This window comes from Abramis brama (genome assembly GCF_963993115.1).
Source record: "Abramis brama genome assembly, chromosome: 14".
NCBI lineage: Eukaryota > Metazoa > Chordata > Actinopteri > Cypriniformes > Leuciscidae > Abramis > Abramis brama.
In genome coordinates, this window is record NC_139976.1 from 10,600,030 (window position 1) to 10,618,629 (window position 18,600).

Consider the following 18,600-nt stretch of genomic DNA (forward strand, 5'->3'; position numbering starts at 1 on the left):
ATCATATCTTATTGAGGAGCGAGTCTAATCCCCAGAAAGAGAGAGGCTAGATATCGATGTGCATGATATTAAATTTAAAAATCTTGGGACCTTAAATAATTTAAGCGTGAAAGATCACAGAGTATTTGATCTAGTCTCTGTATCAAAACTACATTACACAAGGCAAAAACTGTGACAGAGCCTCAAAAAGAGAACTTTACACTGTCTCACAGCAGAAATGTCACAACATGAGGGTTTTCGAGATGCTAGAGGGGTGCTGCTGGTGCATGGATTCGCTCTCTAAAGATTTCAGTGAGGCATGTGCTTAGACTGCTCGCACATATGGCAGAATACACACGGATAGGATATTGCATGTAGCTGTGAGAAAAAAATCAACCATTTGTTATGATCACATTGTGTGAAAGCTATAGCAAGAAAATCTGCATCTATTGTCAAAGCTGTGGCCTTTAGGTTTGCATGCATTACAGTTGTGCTGTATACAAACGATACGTTTCATCAGTAGCCCGAGGCTGTTTATTTGTTGCCTACCGAAAGTAACAGAGCTTGTATCACATCAAAGCCAAACAAAAAAGTGCATACATGTTTGTCAGTGACTTGAGTTTGAATTCACTTGCAACATTTCATGTCCTCTCTCAAGCATAGTGTAAATAAAGAGTAGTGCAAAGGCAAGTATAAAATTTGTTTTGTGTTTGTCAAAAAAAAAAAACTCTTAGAGGAGATCAAAGAGTGCTGCAACTCAACCAACTATACATCTGGTTCATTTGACAATAATAAAAAATTCAACCTCACAGCCAACAGCAGGAGTTCGATTTGAAACAGCCCGTGATACTCAGCTAGGCTTCAGTGTGCTTTTTACACACGAAAAGCTTGGATGCATTTTGTCTGATTCCACAGTTCTCAGAAAAGCTCTAGGCAAAATACATGACCAGAGTAGGTTACTATTTTGTTTCACGATTAAACCTCTGCGATGCTATCACCGAGCCTTGGGGATCTTTTAGCAAAGGACTGCCTCCGGAAACAATGTTTTGTCTGTGCAGATTAACCAGCGGAACATCTCTCGTCCAAATTCTCCTTGAAAGCCCTGTGAATCTCGAGGAGAGAATTCCACCTTTCCAGTCCTCTTCCTCCCTCTGTGTCATCGGGCCTGAGCTTTGGACCAGAGTGTGTCCCTTCCCCTTCAATAAACTAAGTTTCAATGGCCATCCAAGTCATGCGCAAGAGCCCAGCTCTGAGCAATGACTAACAAATTTGTTGAGGAGTAAGTAATGTTAGGTTTGCTGACATTGGCAAGCCTTGCCACACTCTCAGACTGCAGAGAAAAGCAAAAGATAAATGAAAAGCCTCACACATATATCTTTGTTTTTTTTATTGTATGCATTGAATCAATAGCGCTATTTGAAGGTTTATTATGATACAAGACACTTTCCTTTTTCTAAGGAATAGCAGCAGTCTGCTTGAGGTTAGATAGTCTTATCCTTACTCAGCACTTCCAGTCAAACTTTCTTTTTTGGGCATAATATCTTCTCGAACAGCTTAATTTCTGTTTAGCAAAGAGGTAACACTTTACAAAGAGCCTCTCTGTGTTAAAATGAGTTAATGCAATGGCATTTAGTATACTGAATTAGTGTTAATTTCTACATATACTAATGAATGTTTAAAATTCCAGACAGTTGTGTAAATTAATCAGACATTATGAACATGAATGAACAAAGAATTAGTATACTTCTAAATTAACGTTAACCTAGATTAATTAATGCTGTACATCTGGTTCATTTGGGAAAAATAAAAAATTCTACCTCAACAAAGCAAACAGTAGATATTCGATTTGAAACAGCCCGTCATGCATTTTGTCTGATTCCACAGTGCTCAGGAAAATGTTGTTCATTATTAGTCCATGATACCTAATCCAATGTTAAAGCTGTCTTCGCATTCATTACACGTTACTGTTGACAAAGATAAATGAGTCCATGATTTTATAATGTTGCAAAAACAACTATATGAAACACCCTGCATAAAGAATTTCACCTCAATTCTTCATGCATATTTACACCAATCAGTCACAGTGTTTCCTTTGCTTTCAGCCTGTGTAACTGAATTGGCATTAATTCACCACCTCGTGTGTTTATCACCTGCAGGCCTTGTCTAAAAAGTGCTGTCCTAAATTGCCAGTTAGCAGATAAAGGTATTTTGTCATGGGGCAGGATTTGTAATTTCAAGGTATACTAAATTATAAAAATATTAAAGTATGTGAACATTTCAAACAGAAAAAAAAAAAAAAAAAAACAGCATGTGTATAAATGTGAACGCCTCAAGCTTTGCTCTGTAATAGAATCTTGGACTTTTCCTACATAAATTGAAGGATATAATTCAAATGAGCTGAAGCATTTTAAGGTCAAAGGAATATTAAATTCATGCAGCACTGACATAAATTGTCTGACAAGAAAAAAGAAACTATAGCGCTTTCTACCTGCATATACTCAAATGCAAAGCAACACTCACACAGGCCAAAAGGAAAGGTGTGACTGTCCATGTCAACTAACATAAAAAGATGAATGGCTTTTATATGAAATTAGGTTTAGCCTCTTTAAGCACCTTTTCATCCGTGTTCAATGTTTCCACATAGACACAGCACAACTTTTACAGCCCCAGTCCAAAGATGTGTCAATCTCACAAAGCTCAACTCTCAAAACTGCTCTCTCCTTCTCATTCCATCTCCATTTTTGCCTTTCTTTCCTCTCATGCATCACACATTCGACTGTCCCCCTCCAAAACAGATAAGTGCAGAACGCGGAAAAAGCAAACCACGACCACGGAAATTCTCTACACGGTGCCGATCAGTAAAATTAGCATGACAATACTCACTGTGGGGAGAAGGGGGCAGTCGGAGCGTGGCAAGTCACTCTGTCCGATGAACCTGCACGGGTGGAAGAGCAGGAGAGAGAGAGAGAAAGAGAGAACAGTCAGCTGTGAAAGCACAGTTAAGAGAAAGGGAGGGGTGACGAAGAGCCGGCACATACAGAAAAACACAAAAAGAATCTGAAACACAGAGGAGAACGAGGATGAAGCCGAACGGTAGGAGAGAAATGGGGAGGCAGCAGAGGGAGGGGAACATGTGATGAGAATAAAAAGACACGTGGGAAGATGCTGTACTTTTAAAAGTTCGACAAACGAACAGGAGAGTTTTCTTACTGTTATTCACTCATGTGACACCACTGGGTGAACTAGATACCTTATTTAACCTTGCAGTTTAAGCATAATTGTTTACAGTAGCAATGGAACCAGGCAAATAATGAGCTTCACTGTGATTTGCATGGCAATACAACATGTTTTTGCCGTTTTAATGATTTTCGGGAATGCATTCATGAAATAATTTACCCATTGCAGCACTGTTACTCACCCTCATGCGATTTGAAATACGTATGCTGTTATACTTTTTGTGAAACACAAGAAATAACTTTTCAAAGAATCTTCACATAGATATTTTCATGGTGACCACAGGAAAATGCCAAAAAAGTGCTCCATAAAAGTCATCCATATGATTTGTGTACTATATTACAAGTCTTCTGAAGCTGTACAATAGCTTAGTGTGACGAACAGACCAAAATTGGAGTCAATATTAACTTAATCAGACTCCGCTGCAGTCCTCAAATCAAATATGGCATCTATAGTGAAGGTTGAACGTCATATGAACCACTTTCATAGTGCTTTTATAGACCGTTTTGTATGTTCCATGGAAAAAAATAACAGTATAGTTAGTTTCGAAACAACATGAGGTTGAGTAAATGACTGAATTTTCATTTGTTGGGTAACATTTACAGGCTAGTGTTTGTCTCGAATATGTGTTTCGACAGTTCTATACGATTACTTTATCTCTGAACTGCCAATGATAGAGAACTGATGATCAACATTGCAACACTGCACTGTGAAGCAACTCTCTCCTTTTGGTATCTCTGTTGCTGCCCAATGTCTCATTCTGTCTTTCTTTCCATTCTACTCTCTCAGGAGTGTTTTATCTGCAGAGACAGTCACCAGAAGAAAAAAAAAAACAAGATTCGGATTAGCAATAATCAACTATATAAATATGAAACGGATAAATATTACAAAATATGAGATTGAATATTGAATTAGCCAGCTACTTTCTAAAGTAACAGTATATATACTAAAAGGTATATGATCACATTTTTACCATTGTTCTGAGAAAATATGTCGGCAAAATTCAGTAATTTCAAAATAAACTGGTTAATATGACTACTTACAAAGTTAACAACGTCACAACTTTGTCACAACCAGCTCAAAACGAACTTAAAATAATGACCTGTGAGTAAGCTGATTTTAAGATTGTTCATTTAAAAATACATCTCACTATAATGTTTATAGAGTATTTGATGACAAATGATTTGAACGGACGGTGCAAAGTCCAAAAGTCCAAAAACAGTTAGTGGTGACGAACAAAAAAGATGCTTTTTTGCTGTATATTATAATTAACATTAAAAATGCATAAAAGCATGTTAACATAAACACACTAAAACATAATATTTGTTGTCAATTGGTAAATGCCGATCCGTATGCCTTAAACCATAAAATCTGTGTAAAGATCAAAGGGAACTGGAACATGAATTTACATCTGACTAAAAAAAAAAAAAAAAACGCAGAGAGGGACTTTGCCTCCTCATTTCAGGAGTCCACAATGCAACACTGTTCTGTCTGCTTCTCAGATGTGTGTGTCTCTCTCTCCTTCTCTCCTCGAGTGACAAAAGCAAGACCCCATTCCTAATCTGACCCCAAAACAGCAACGAAATCCCCCAGGCCTTATCATCCTCTGCCTGGGCTCTGTTCTCGCTCTTCTTTCATATCCCCTGCCTCTCTTTCTTTCTTTCATTCTCTCCCTCTCTCTCTCTGTCACTCTCCATTGCATCCTCTCTCCCCAGTATAACCTCTTCCTCTGTCTGCTTCTCTCTGTAAACGGCTTTCAGCCGAGCAGAGATTACCTAGACCATGCTCTTCAGAGCAGCTTCAAAAAGGGTGCTCTGGGCTGCCAGCCTGGATAACACCCCCCTCCTCCTTCCACCCGGGTGGAGAGAGGGGAAAGTCACAGGGAGATTGGCTTGGAAAATGTTTGCAGAAGAAAAAAAGAAGAAAAAAAATACAGCGGATGCAGAGGATGTCACACACTTGCTACGCTCACACACAATGTATGGGAGTGACGAACATATTTACTAGCACGTGCGACTCCTGAATCATTGTTCACACAATAGCTAAAGATGCTTGAAAACAGTCTAAGTGAATGCATAGTCAAGCTTAATTAACCAAATGTTTTTAATGAAATAAAACAAAATATATATATATATTTTTTTTTTTACAATTTTAAATAAAATCCACAGCAGCTTTGGCGCGTACGCTCGGTTGTTATGCAGCATCATCATTGTTCAGCGTTCTCATTGCATACGGGGGATTTCATGCACGGAGACCTGTCCGCGAATCGCTCATACTAGATCAACCATTTGCATTATTTCAACGTATTTATATTTTTGCCGCATCAGAGGGATTACTAAGTGCTGCTATTTAAAGAATGTTGAACTTTGCTGGCTTGCCAGTCTTACTTAATTTTGAACTGCACATGCTGAGGTGATGATTTGCTATTAGAAACAATTCCAAAACACTTTTGACCCGCATTACAGTGTGACACCTCAGTGCATTAACATGATGCATGCTTGATTAATTTGCTGTGAAATGTATCATGTGGGATTCATGAAGAATGCACAAATTGTGAAAATGCTTTGATAATTGCACCTATTCAATTGTGTGGGGGAAAAAAATGGTATTTCCCTGACATTTGCTTTTAATATTCGAGTACTGGTAGACTATAGTAAACTGTTATGTTAGGGTTAGGTGTTAATAAGTTGACATGCAGTTGCAAAGATACGTCAGTATAATGTCTGTTGGAGGATCAGCAAAATAAAGTGTTAGCAGATATTAAGCGGACAGTCTACTAATACTCTAATGACTAGTAGTTCACATGAGTTTGACAAGTTACTTATAGTTAGTAGAATGTCTAAAGTGGGTCATCAAAATAAAGTGTTACCTAAATTGCTAGTAAATTTCACAAAAAGGAGGGTTTGACAAGCACCCGCCAACCAGCCAAATGTGGGTGGAAATCCGCATTCACTCCTGAGTCCTAGCCACTTTGGCGGGTTGAATTTTATAATATACATTTTTCAATTGTAGTCTTTTAAAAAGGCATCTGAAATAATAAACTAGGTGCAATCTAGTGTTGTCTAGTGGTCGATACATAGCGAAACTGAAATATCTGAAACTCTTCCATAGGATAGCCTGCCCTACACAATACCAGCTGCACGTTCTCGCTCTCTAATCTCAGCGAATGACACACAAACTCGCGTCCTTTTACTCACTCGTTTCATTTGCACCTGATGGATATTGTTGGTTTTGCAGGGCTTGAATTTCGAGGGATTGCGTATATTGAACATAATTTTACTCATTCCCGCAGATTTTGTGCTCACACCCCAAGCGCGTGCACATAAAGACAAGTATATTCGGTCCGTGCCTCAGGTCTTAAAGCGACAGCAGCCCAATATACTGGCTATCAAATTATAAGATAATATTAAAAATATCTATATGGCAGTTTTTGCCAGTTTTTGCCCTATGGTATCGATGTCAACATTGTGGCCAGTGAAAATGCTGAGTGGCTAGTAACTTTGGAAAACCACTAGCCACAGCGGCTGGTGAGCAAAAAAGTTAATGCCAAGCCCTGTATATATGTAAACCCAATGTAAACCTCACAGGACCACCACGTTAATCTTTATTAGAATATTAATTAAACACACCAAGTGAACATGTTAAATTGACATGCGCCCAGAATAAAATGCTTAATATCTGCGCTACACTTTTTGGAGGCCCAAACCACAGTTCAGAAAGTCTAATCCCTTTATATTATTTGATGCGAAATCTTTGATGTGCATCCCTCCCTGTGTAAACCCAATGCCTATTTCTCTGTCACCATGTCCAGCCTGTCTCTGTGTTATGTGAGACACACTCTCTGCCCTCTTGCTCCCTGAGAATGTCCAATTAGAGGAAGGTCGGATCCGGTAGCCATGTGTGAGGCAGCCACTTATTCTGTTACCGTTGGCCGATCCGTCACGCTCCTCTCCAGCTTTCTTTATTTTATTCTTCCTCCCAAAGGGCAGTGGCTAACTCTATCACCGGGACAAATGACCCATCAGTGGCACCATTCATCAGCTTCCTTAGAATCACTCGCTCCGGCCGCAGTCCCACCCTTCCACCCCCTCTAAAACAGAGCTGCCGCTCCCACCGGCTTCCCCACCGAATCTTACGTTGTGAGTGTGTGTTTGCACGTACGTGGGTGTGAAATCAAAAATCAAAGAATGCGCCTTTGTGCGTGCAGCGCTCGGCTAAACTGCATTATAAATCTCCCCCACATGTGCAAAATAAACACACACGCCATCCAAAATAGAACCACCTCCTTTACCAAACATATATACATAAGCTTTTGTCAAAGCCCTTTGTCTGGTTTTATTTGCTTGTCAGTGTTGTTTTCTTGTTTTATCTCCCTCGGCAGCTATTCTGACGCCCACACCGTCCCAACACCTCCACCCGGGGTGGGAATCTTTACATAAGTGATGAGGAGGAGAGCAAATGAAATGACTGTAATTTGGTCAGGGGCAGCATGTACGTCCTGCCTAATAGAGGGGGCCGTCTTTCCCATTGCTCTGAGACGAGCTAGGTGGGTGCGTTCTTATTAATTAAGACAGTCTCATTACCGCGAGTCCAGGCGCTCCACGAGTGAGGGAAATCGGAATTGAAAAGTCAAGCAAACTGAAAAGGAAAAGACAGCTAAGACATGACAGATGGTCTTTCATCACACAAGGATTTATCGAGAAAAAAATAAAATCGAAATAAATAAATAATGAGCTTATGGAGAGCAGAACTAGCGCATTTTCTCCCTCCTCTCCTTAATTCTGGGCAATTAAAATATTTTTTTTTCCTTCAATAGCACAAAAAGCATATGGGGACATTACTCATTTGGTGCTGTTTTGCCAGTATAGTTTCCATGGCAACCTTAGAGCAAGAAACATGACTCTCTTTGTTGGTAGATACAGAGTCACTGGTGTAGCCTGTGGTACTCGAGACGTGAACTTTGACTCTTTCCAGCCTCGTTTTAGCAATGAATCTTGTTACGGTACAAAATATCAGACCTGTCTTCCCTGGGAAGCATCATACAAAATATGAAAACACAATACCACCGAAATAAAATGTATTATTATTTTTGTGAATAATCGTGAGCGCCAATTCGGCTTAACCATCATGCATATTTAATTTTTAATATGAAACATCATTCAATATCTCGAACGTACAATCACGTTCTGTGTTTGCACCAAAGGATTAAATTATTGACTTAAGAAAAAAATATAGAAGAAAACCACGTGCTAAAGATATGTATATGCCAAAACATGTGAAATTCAATATCTACTGTTGTCAAAGTGATCTATTGATACAGAAAGATATATTTAAGAGATATACATTTTGTGGGAAAATATCATGTTTGCTGAGAGCAAACGAGAGTCAGTGAGAGAAGAATCAGAGGTATAAATATAAGGCAATGTTAAATCGACACATGCTGTTCAACTCTTCTCTTTATCCAAAGAGGAAAGCAAGAAGGGCTTACGGCCATAAAGACAACTGTTTTCTCATAGGCCTGAAACATCAGTAGGCATAGAGAGGCATGTGTTTTGTAACAGCATGTGTAAATACACAATGGCGGTTTACACATACTAGAATTCTAAAAATGTGAATGAAATCAAGTCAAAAACAAGTCCAAGCCGCATTTCAACCATAATCCAAAAGATAACAGGAAGAGGCCTTTAGGATTTTTTTTGTGGACATTTTTTGTGACAGCTAAACACATTTTGATCCAAAAATCCCAATACAGTAAAGCAAAAAAAAAAAAATATATATATATATAATATATATATACACACACTTTATAATACATTTTTAATGTAATAAATTACACTATGTGCCACTTAATTAATCGAATTAATCGCAAATTAAATCACACATCAAATTTGACTGAGAAATTACCTTTCAAAAGATAATTTAAAGTCATTATTGTGTTAAATAAGAAAGCCATCAAATGGACATCATTATATATACAGTACATATACGTATTTGATTCAACATAGAATTTATTACACAAACTTTTAGGCTACAATGGCCATATATAATTGACCAAAAGGACTTTTACACAAAAACACAATTTTACGAGTTCCAAATCAGACCAATCAAAATGCGTTAATCCTGTGAAAATGTAGTCAAGTTTTTCAGATTTTTTTTTTTTTAGCACATTGTATAAGCACTATCAAGCTAATCTTTATCAATCAGCTTGCCAGCTCTGCATTCTCAAGCCTTAAGAGTGATTAAAAAAGCCAATTCCAGCTATGCCACACCTGATTTGTTCAAATATCACTCTGACAAGATTAGCAAATGCCGTTTGTGCTCCATCACTACTTGGAAGTTTAAAATAAGTAACAGAAGGCCAATATGTGATGGAACTCTTATTCAAATTAGTATTTACTTTTCTTGTCATTGGGTGTTTATTTGCTTTCGTTCCTTTTGGCTCACTCCGGCATTAGGACAATCCATCCCTCCGGTTTTACCCTTCCAAAACAACAGCTAAAACAGAGAGAACCAAAGAATATGCAAGCATTCACATTGGATCGTAGGTAAAGGAATGTACTTATCAGGCAGTGCCAGGCAGGATTAGAGGAAGGTGTTGAGGGGTACGGACCCCCTGGGCTGGCCTACACATATGGGGTCGGCAACTTGGATCAATCCGCAAGGCAACGCGCCACCTTACGCCATTCATCTTTATTTAACAGCATACTTTGCATTTTAAGAGGATACACGATGACCTCTACACCATAAGCTGACATTTGGGGAAAACACGTCAATACCGAAGCACGTCAATTTATGGTTTTGTCCATGCGTCTACTCTACTCCCTGATGGTTTGACATGCTAAAGCTGCGAGCTGGATATGTGTTCATGAAAGATGATGTGGCCGGTTATGCATCATGCCCATGGCACAAGATCCCATGCGCTCGGGTCAGTGGAGTTATCCACAATCGCATTTATATTCCGAAAACACTATAGCTTTTGTAAAAGTCTGTTTTCAGCTAGTGAGGACATAGCAAAAGTTCAAATCCAGCTCAGAGGAGAACATTTGCTTAGATGAGCTCTTTCAAATTAATTGTGACCCCACAGAGGACAATTAATTTCACTAAATTCCTCGTATCACCCGTTATTTCAATATAAGCACAAGGTCACTCATGTTTAGCCAGCTCGAGCTCTATTCATGACTTCCAAAGCTGCAGTGGTAGAGAATAAAAACACTATTTAAGGTTTTGATTCAAATTGAAAAGCGCTCACCTTCATAGCCAAAATCCAATCCAATTGCAATTGTGTTGGGTAAATAAGGATGGATTGTTTGTCTCCTAGGTGAGTGTGCGGTGAGGATCTTCTGTTTAAATGTAAAGTGACAGATGTCCCATTCCCGGTGCTAGAGGACTATGGCTCACTCTAATGAGCCAATGGAGAAAAGACCCAGAATGAAGAGCAGATTCCAAAGGTTGAGCTGAAGGACAAGGCACCCGCCGCTCAAACGCTCTCTTCAATTCAGGCAAATCATATGTAGATGTATACACTTTTATTGCCATTCAATTTAATCAAAATTTTTGTCCAAAACATTCTCTGGTTGTTTTTCCACCCAACTATGTGCACACAAATTTATTTAAGTCATCCACATACAGTGGATATTTAACAGTGGAAATGCATGCATCATAGGAGGATTCTGTCGTTGTTATCACAAATGTCACTCATCAAATCAATTTTTTTATTGTGTTTTGACTATATTCTGAGGTGGAAATGACATTTAAAATAAGTTATTATTTATTATATCTTTTCTATCATAAATATGCACACTATAATGATACTTTTTACAGTTTTCAACTAATTTGATAAAAATTTGACTGGAATTTAAAAAAAAAAATTTTTTAATCAAATGTATATACTATAATAAATATTAAACAATAACATTTTAAAAATAGTATAAATTTAAACAATAAATATTAAAATGTTTTATGATTATTTTAAACATTTGTTTAGATTATTATGAGCTTTAAAATGATTTAAGACTGAAAATGTTGGGACAAGGGTAAAATAATAAAATCTGCTTAAAGGAATTTGAAAAGTTGCTAAAACAAATCAAGTTTCCAGACAGATATTCACATGATCTACATAACAGAAAAATATCTGCTATTTTAAACCAGAAATCAATTTTTGGGATATAAAAGTGCCCAAAGCTTCAGAAACACCCCTTTACATAAATACTGCTGTACTAACTGCTCCCTACAAGGCAGCGTTATTCTGTTTTTCTTTTTTTTTTCTTTTCATTCTCCAAGTTATCATCACATAATTTCTGTTCTTGGGAGAAATCCAACTAAGACGGTTTCAGTTGGCCTGTCTGGGAAACTTTATCTCCACCTCAAGCTGCAATTATCATCACACCACCAAAATCACAGCTATTTTTTTTTTCCATCTTGCGGTGAGACTGCCTACTCTAAATCAATAAACTCCTGTATTTCTATGCAATATCTCATTTTCGCTAACGTGTAATCATATTTCATGTGCCTACAGAGAAACAGCAACACATAAGAAATTCTAAACTCCACCATCCCATTAAACGCAGTGTCATATTAAGAAATAATTGCACTTCTTGTCATGCTCACAATGGCAGATTAATGGGCGGAACAACCAGGAATCATGGTCTTCCTACCTGTTATGCCTATCAGGCGAAGCTTCTGGCACCTTAACAGCACACTGGCACCTTTAACAGAGACGTGGGACTGAGGCAGGGTGGATAGAGAGGGCTAATGATCTGTCCCCATGTCAATATCTCTGGGTGCCAACCTGCCTCCCCTTGGGCAAGAGCCTGGACATCAAACCTGCAGCTGACACACCACTTTTTCCTGGGAAGCCTCTTCTGTGCCTCGCATCAATACATTGAACTTTTTTTTTTTCTTTCTCCAAACTGTGGCCCTGCTGTCTGCAGCTTGATGAAACGCTTCTCAGCTCATTTTGAGCGCCTTTCTGAAATCCATCAATTGCTTTGTTTCAATGCAACTGCTTACAGGAATAGTTCAAAATCGTTCTTTCTTGTGTGGGAAACGAAAGGAGATATTTTGAATAATGTACTGGTTGTTTTCTTGAGTCAGTGAGTTGAATTTGAGAACTGGATCAGTCTGAGTGAACTCTGATCGTTTTTGTGAACTGGGTCAAATTTTTCACTGAAAAATATGACTCGAATTTGTTACTTCAGTAAAAACTCATGAATGTGTCAAGTTGAGCAGATGTTAAAATGAAAAATTATTTCAATGTTAGCCTGCACAAAGATAAAGTATTGCAATAAATGAATAAATCACATGGGAAGGTCATTACAGTTAACTAAAATCAAAACCAAAACCAGCCTGCACAAAGATAAAATGTTGCAATAAATTAATAATTTACATGGGAGGGTCATTACAGTTAACTAAAATCAAAACCATTGTATAAAAAAAAAAAAAATGTGTTCCTTGAAATAATCGTTAACTGAAAGAAAATAAAAAATAAGAAAAAAAACCCATTTTATTAACGTAATAACATTTTATTTCACTTAAATCCATAAGGTTTTTCTAAATATTTTGAATTCGTTTTTATTTTTCTAATTTCTTTTATTTAATTATATATATATATATATATATATATATATATATATATATATATATATATATATATATATATATATATATATATATATATATATATATATTTTTTTTTTTTTTTTTTTTTTTTTTTTTTATTACACACACATATATATATATTTTTAAATCTATAATTCCATGTAGTTGGAAAATTAAAATATATATATAATTTTTTGCTGGAAATTATTTCATCCAAAATTTTTAATTGTCACCATGACCTCATATGTCAATCACTGTTGAGTTTCACAACAATTTTGAAAAAGAGGGTTGCGGTTTGAACTAACCCATTTTTAGCTTTTGCCGGATATTGAGAGCTGTCCATTTTTTTCCCCCCAGTGCCAGATGTCAAACTGCCTGCAAACATTTTGTTCTGCATCCTCTCCTGCCAGCACCTGGGCAGTGGACATTCTGAATCCCTGGAGTCCAGAGGAGTCCCTGACTATGACTAATTAAATGAGTTATGTGCCCGTGTGCCGGAGTGTCTCAGACAGCCAGCGCTGGCCACGCGCTTTAGAGGGGGAATCAGCCTCCCGTGCCCACAGGGTGTGCGCGCGGGCCATCGATCCTGCTACGCCATTAGATACAAAGATGTCAAGGTAGATTACTCTCATAGTGCTGCCGTTTGCAGGTCAAGTGTTTTGCTGGTCAACAATAATCAGAGAGACAGCAGGCGGCTAGATGATTGGGCTCTGTCTGGCTGATATATAACAGTGGCGCTGAAGCTTAGGTGATGGAACAGAAGAGTGAATTAGAATGGAGAGGCAGCCCGACCCCAGGCAGGTTAATGACATACGTGGTGCCAAAGAGCTAAATGATTTTGTGCTGAAAACGGGATTATGTCTCAGACATAAGACAGAACGGATGCGATACAGGGCACAGCGCTCAAATGTAACCAGCAAACAGCCTCTCTCTCTCTCTCTCTCGCTGTCTCTTGCTCTATCTCTCTCTCGAAGCAGGAATCAGTCACTTATATTTTACTTTCCCCTCTGCAGGTCACAGCCTCCTTCATCACCCTGTCCAAATAATGCAAAAATAACACAGCTCATTCATCTTCCAAACTGGGGAGAGTCACGACTCGCAGTTCGATTGGATTTTTGCTTCCATCTCCTTTGTTTGCACATTTTTAAATGGCTATATGTAACTTTAGTTAATGTTTATATTTTAGTGTTTTCCAAAAGAATTGTCTCTCATATACAACCACTGCTCAATAGTAGGGCTTTACAACAACAAACCAGATATGTGTTGATTTTAAAGATACACTGCACTGAAAATGTCAAATTTTTTAAATATATTCCTCCACAAGAGTAAAAAATGCAATACTTGCAATTAAATTGCTGTGTATCCAAAAAAAAAAAAGGATTGCAAGCAGAGATACTAGCAATCTTCTTTTATTATTCAAAACCAAAAAAATAAATTGCTCGTGCAGTTAAAAACATATATGTAATAAATACCATATGGTATAAAATAATACCATAAAATCAAACATAAAATCCAGGTGAGCATACACTCATGTAAAAAAGAAAGGACACCCTTTTGAATTTTATGGTTATCAGCAGGTCTTAAAATTAGGTAAATACAACCTCAGATGAACAACAACAAATTAACAACAACCATAAAGCCAAAATGGAGAAGCCATGTGTGACAAACCACATACAACTTCTGATTCAATTGCTTGAATCACCTTTAGCAGCAATAACTTGAAGTAATCATTTTCTGTCTGACTTTATTACTCCTTGACGTCGTTCTGGAGGAATTTTGGTCCACTCTTCGTTGCTTCATTTCTTTGAGCTTTATGGGCATTTGTTTATGAACAGCTCTCTTAAGATCCCACTACAAAAATTCAATCAGGTTGAGGTCTGGACTTTGACTGGGCCATTGCAACATCTTGATTCTTTTCTTTTACAGCCATTACAGCCATCATTGTCCTGTTGCATTACCCAATTTCGGCCAACCTTTAGACAGCCTCACATTTGACTCTAGAATACTTTGGTATACAGAGGAGTTCATAGTCGACTCAAAGACTGCAAGAAGTGACCTTGGGGTGAATTTGTTGGAACGTCCATTCCTGGGAAGATTGGCGATTGACAAATGTTTTCGACTTGTGAATAAACTTCCTCACTGTAAAATTACGGACTTCAGATTGGTTGGAAATTGCTGTATAACCCTTCCCAGATTGATGGCAGCAACAATTGCTTCTCTTTACTCCTTGGAATTACTGTATGTTAACACACACCTAAATGATCCATATCAGCAAACTGCCTGAACTTCTGCGTTTATAAAGGTGGTCACGCTTGCTGATGATCAGTTAATCGAAGGCATTTGATTAGTAGTGCCTGACTGCCACTTACCCTCCTAATTCCTGGAAGCAGTAAGGGCGAACTTAGTTTCTCAACCATGGCTTCTACATTTGGTCCTAGTTTTTGTTAGATAAATAATGACACGGTGTAATATGTCATGTGCTATTGTTCAACTGAAGTTGTATTTACCTAATTGTAAGTCCTGCCAAGGACCAGATGATTTTTTATTATGCCTTGCCACGTGAAACCATTAAATTAAATAGGGTGTCCTTTCTTTTTAACATGACGATATATATAAAAAAGAAAAATGGTTTACTGTTTATTTGTGCTTGCGTTGGGCACAAAAAAAAAACCAAAAAAAAAAAACTAGGGTTTAATCGCATAACCTTTCCCATTTTGCATGTCTCTTTTAACATGGACGGTACAGCGCTGGACTGTTGTCTGGTAATTCCAGGATGACAACAATCTCATATCACCTGATTTAATGTCTGAGGGCGAAAGCTGGGGAGGAGGATGAAAAAGTGATAAAGCATGTGAAACAGCAGGAATGAGAGTGCAGGTTGTGGACCGAGCTGAACGTGGGTGGCTATAAGTTCTCATGCTCTGACAACCTCTGGGACAAGCTTTTTATTTGGTGGCAGAAGCTGGGGGATGAAGAAGCGAGGACGCGTGCATGTGAGTGACGACGCAGATGGGAAAGCAGTGAAGGACATGTCAGGTGGCATGTAGAAACATGGAGCCCGACTTAAAAAGCCTGAAAACATGAGCCATTGTTTTTATCAATGCCATTTAAAGTCCACCCACATAGCTGAGTCTCACTAATCTATCCAGTCTTGGTAAAGTTATTAAATTTGGCAAAGAACACCCGCATACAGATGGCCGTTTAGTGGCGTTTCGTTTTTTTTTTTTTTTTTTTTCACGTGACAATATTTACAAACCGATTTCAAAGCGCATTTCTAGTACGACGAGAAGAAAAAGATCTAAGATCTTATATCAGAGAGGGAACGTTTCACAAACAAACTCCTCAAAGCTGCATTAGATCACGGTGGACTGTAACAGTATACCATTGATGTTTACATCGCAGATATGGCGCATATGTCAGTTAGTATGCTAATCTATGACAAGGTCTCGCTTATTCAAACATCTCAGCATGAGATCGTGAGTTTATATCGAACAGGCGATTAATAGCACCTCGCTCATGCCAGGCAGATCCTTCTGCTTGGCCTTCCTCCAGAGCGTGGGGGATTCAAACAAGCAGCATCTAAAGGACAGAATTCTGTTTCTGGCACAAGGCTACAGCTTCCCACTGCCTACTGGAAGTATCTGTCTCAGTAATAATTCTTTAATTTGGCATTTGACAGAAATGCCTCAAATATTTTTTAAGGAGGTTCATGAATTTAATGATGCAACTATGAAGAAAGACCTTGGTGGGTATTTAGACTTGTACATCTGTAGGCCTATTTACAGAGCAGGTGGATTTAAAGTTACTTCCTGCAATGTGTCAGTGTTGTGGACCTGTGCTAATTCTGTCCTACGGCATGCAGTTGTCGGCTTAAAGGAATTCTGCTGCCAATTATGAAATTTTCTGTCATCATTTACTCACCCTCACGTTGTTCCAAACCTGTATGCTGATATTTTTCCGAGATTTTTTTTACACTGCTTTTTCCATACAACGATAATTAATGGAGTTAATAAAAAAGTTATACAAGTACACACACACTCCTTATGCAAGGGTGAGTGGTAAGTAAATAATGATGAATTAAAAAAATATATAGGCTATATTTAGGTGAACTATTTGTTACAAGCAAGGATTTAAACACCTAAGAGTACTGCCATGATTTTACGTGGGCACATGAGCATTTTGTAAATAAATAAATATGGAGAGAAAAGAGAAGAACAGAAAAGTGAAGAAAAGAAGTTGAAAATGGATGAAAGAAAACAGCTTAAGCTGGCCGAGAAGCCCAGCAGGGAGTTGTTTTGATCTCATCTGGTCTAGAAATATTTCATGTCAGGTCACATAGTAATTAGAACGATTTTTTAACATGTTGCATTGGCAATTTTGTGAGAGCCGATATTTTTATCAGCCCCACTCATTAAGCTAAATGCGTTGTCTGAGATTGCAAGGCAGAAAAAAAAAAAAAAAAAAAAAAAAGCTGTTTCATTGAAAAATGAGGGAAAAATTTCTGTGGCTGGGTATTACTGTGGCCATTATGGTGGAAAGTGCATTATTTAGAAAAGAGCAGTTGGCAGCAATGACAGAGAGAAAGAACAAATGAACCCTGTGCTTGAAGTCACACAGAGAGAGAGAGAGAGAGAGAGAGAGAGAGAGAGAGAGAGAAAAAAAAATACAACAACAAAAAGCCATTCACAGTTTTGATTTGCTTTCCCTGACAGCTGCAATAGTGGGAATGCGAAACGACTGTGTCGGCTAACTTGTTTTATGTTCATAAAGTCCAGGCGGTTCTCCTGTTTCATTGTTTAAGAGGCACAGGACAGCAAAGGAGACTTGGCCTCTCCGAGTAAATAATGCTGTAATCGCAGGATGGGTGCTCACTGATTTACAACTTATTAAATCTCAGAGAAAATCACTTCAACCAGTGGTGTTTTTTTCCCCAATGCCTTGGTTCTTGCTGTTTTTTTCAGTGGGGTAATAGCATAATTTTATGTTAGAGCAAAGGTTTTGATATTCCAATGTTATCACTGAGCTGTTTCCAAGCAGAGCGGAAGAGAAAGCCAGTCGAAGAGGCTGACTGTGAGCATTATCGCTAATGCATTAATGAGGGGTCATGTCAAATTGTCATAGCAGAATAGCTGGTGTGGGCCTCAATACTCCTCACAGCTGTGTATTATATCATTAGGTCAAACGAAAGGTGTGCCAGCATTATGGCCCTCTTTGAAACGGCTCTGAAATCTCATCCAAGTCTTAGTTCAGAATCATAAATGGCACATCACTGCTGTCGAACACCATTGGTTCGACAGCATCCAGTTCAAATATGAAATGGAAGATGACATTTGAGAAATAAGGGAAATAATGTGAAATTTCAGTCTGTTCCTCACAAAACTATCATATGGGTTTCATAACACTTGGATTAGTCATATTAACTACTTTTATGGGACATATGGTGGTTGTCACTGTTGTTGAAACAGATCAAACTTCTTCTATTAAAAAGATACATATTCAGACCCCTGCGTTGGTCCAGCTGACTTTAAACTCAAGAAAAGGTTTGATATGAACGGCACCTAAGGAATTAGTCCCACTGGGGTCTGTAGACCCTAAAATCAGCCTAATTATTTGTTCCTTAATTGGATAGTTCACAATTTTTTTTTTTAATTCTGTCATCATTTAATCAACTTATTCAACTGTCATTCAAAACCTGTATGATTTTCTTCTGTGGAAACGCATAAGACATTTCGAATAATGTTTTGACTGATTTTGACCTTACAATGAAGATTAAATGGGGTCCAAAACAAA

At 38.0% G+C, this 18,600-nt stretch overlaps 1 protein-coding gene across 4 annotated transcripts in view; it reads right to left on the reverse strand.

Annotated features, from left to right (window-relative positions):
• Positions 1 to 18,600, reverse strand: part of rbfox3a (RNA binding fox-1 homolog 3a) — a gene marked incomplete at its 3' end in the record, with an annotated part of 340,149 nt that overhangs the window by 277,759 nt on the left and 43,790 nt on the right. For all 4 annotated transcript variants that reach the window (XM_084135436.1, XM_084135433.1, XM_084135434.1 and 1 more), the window contains exon 2: positions 2,863 to 2,914. The remainder of the gene's footprint in view (positions 1 to 2,862; positions 2,915 to 18,600) is intronic.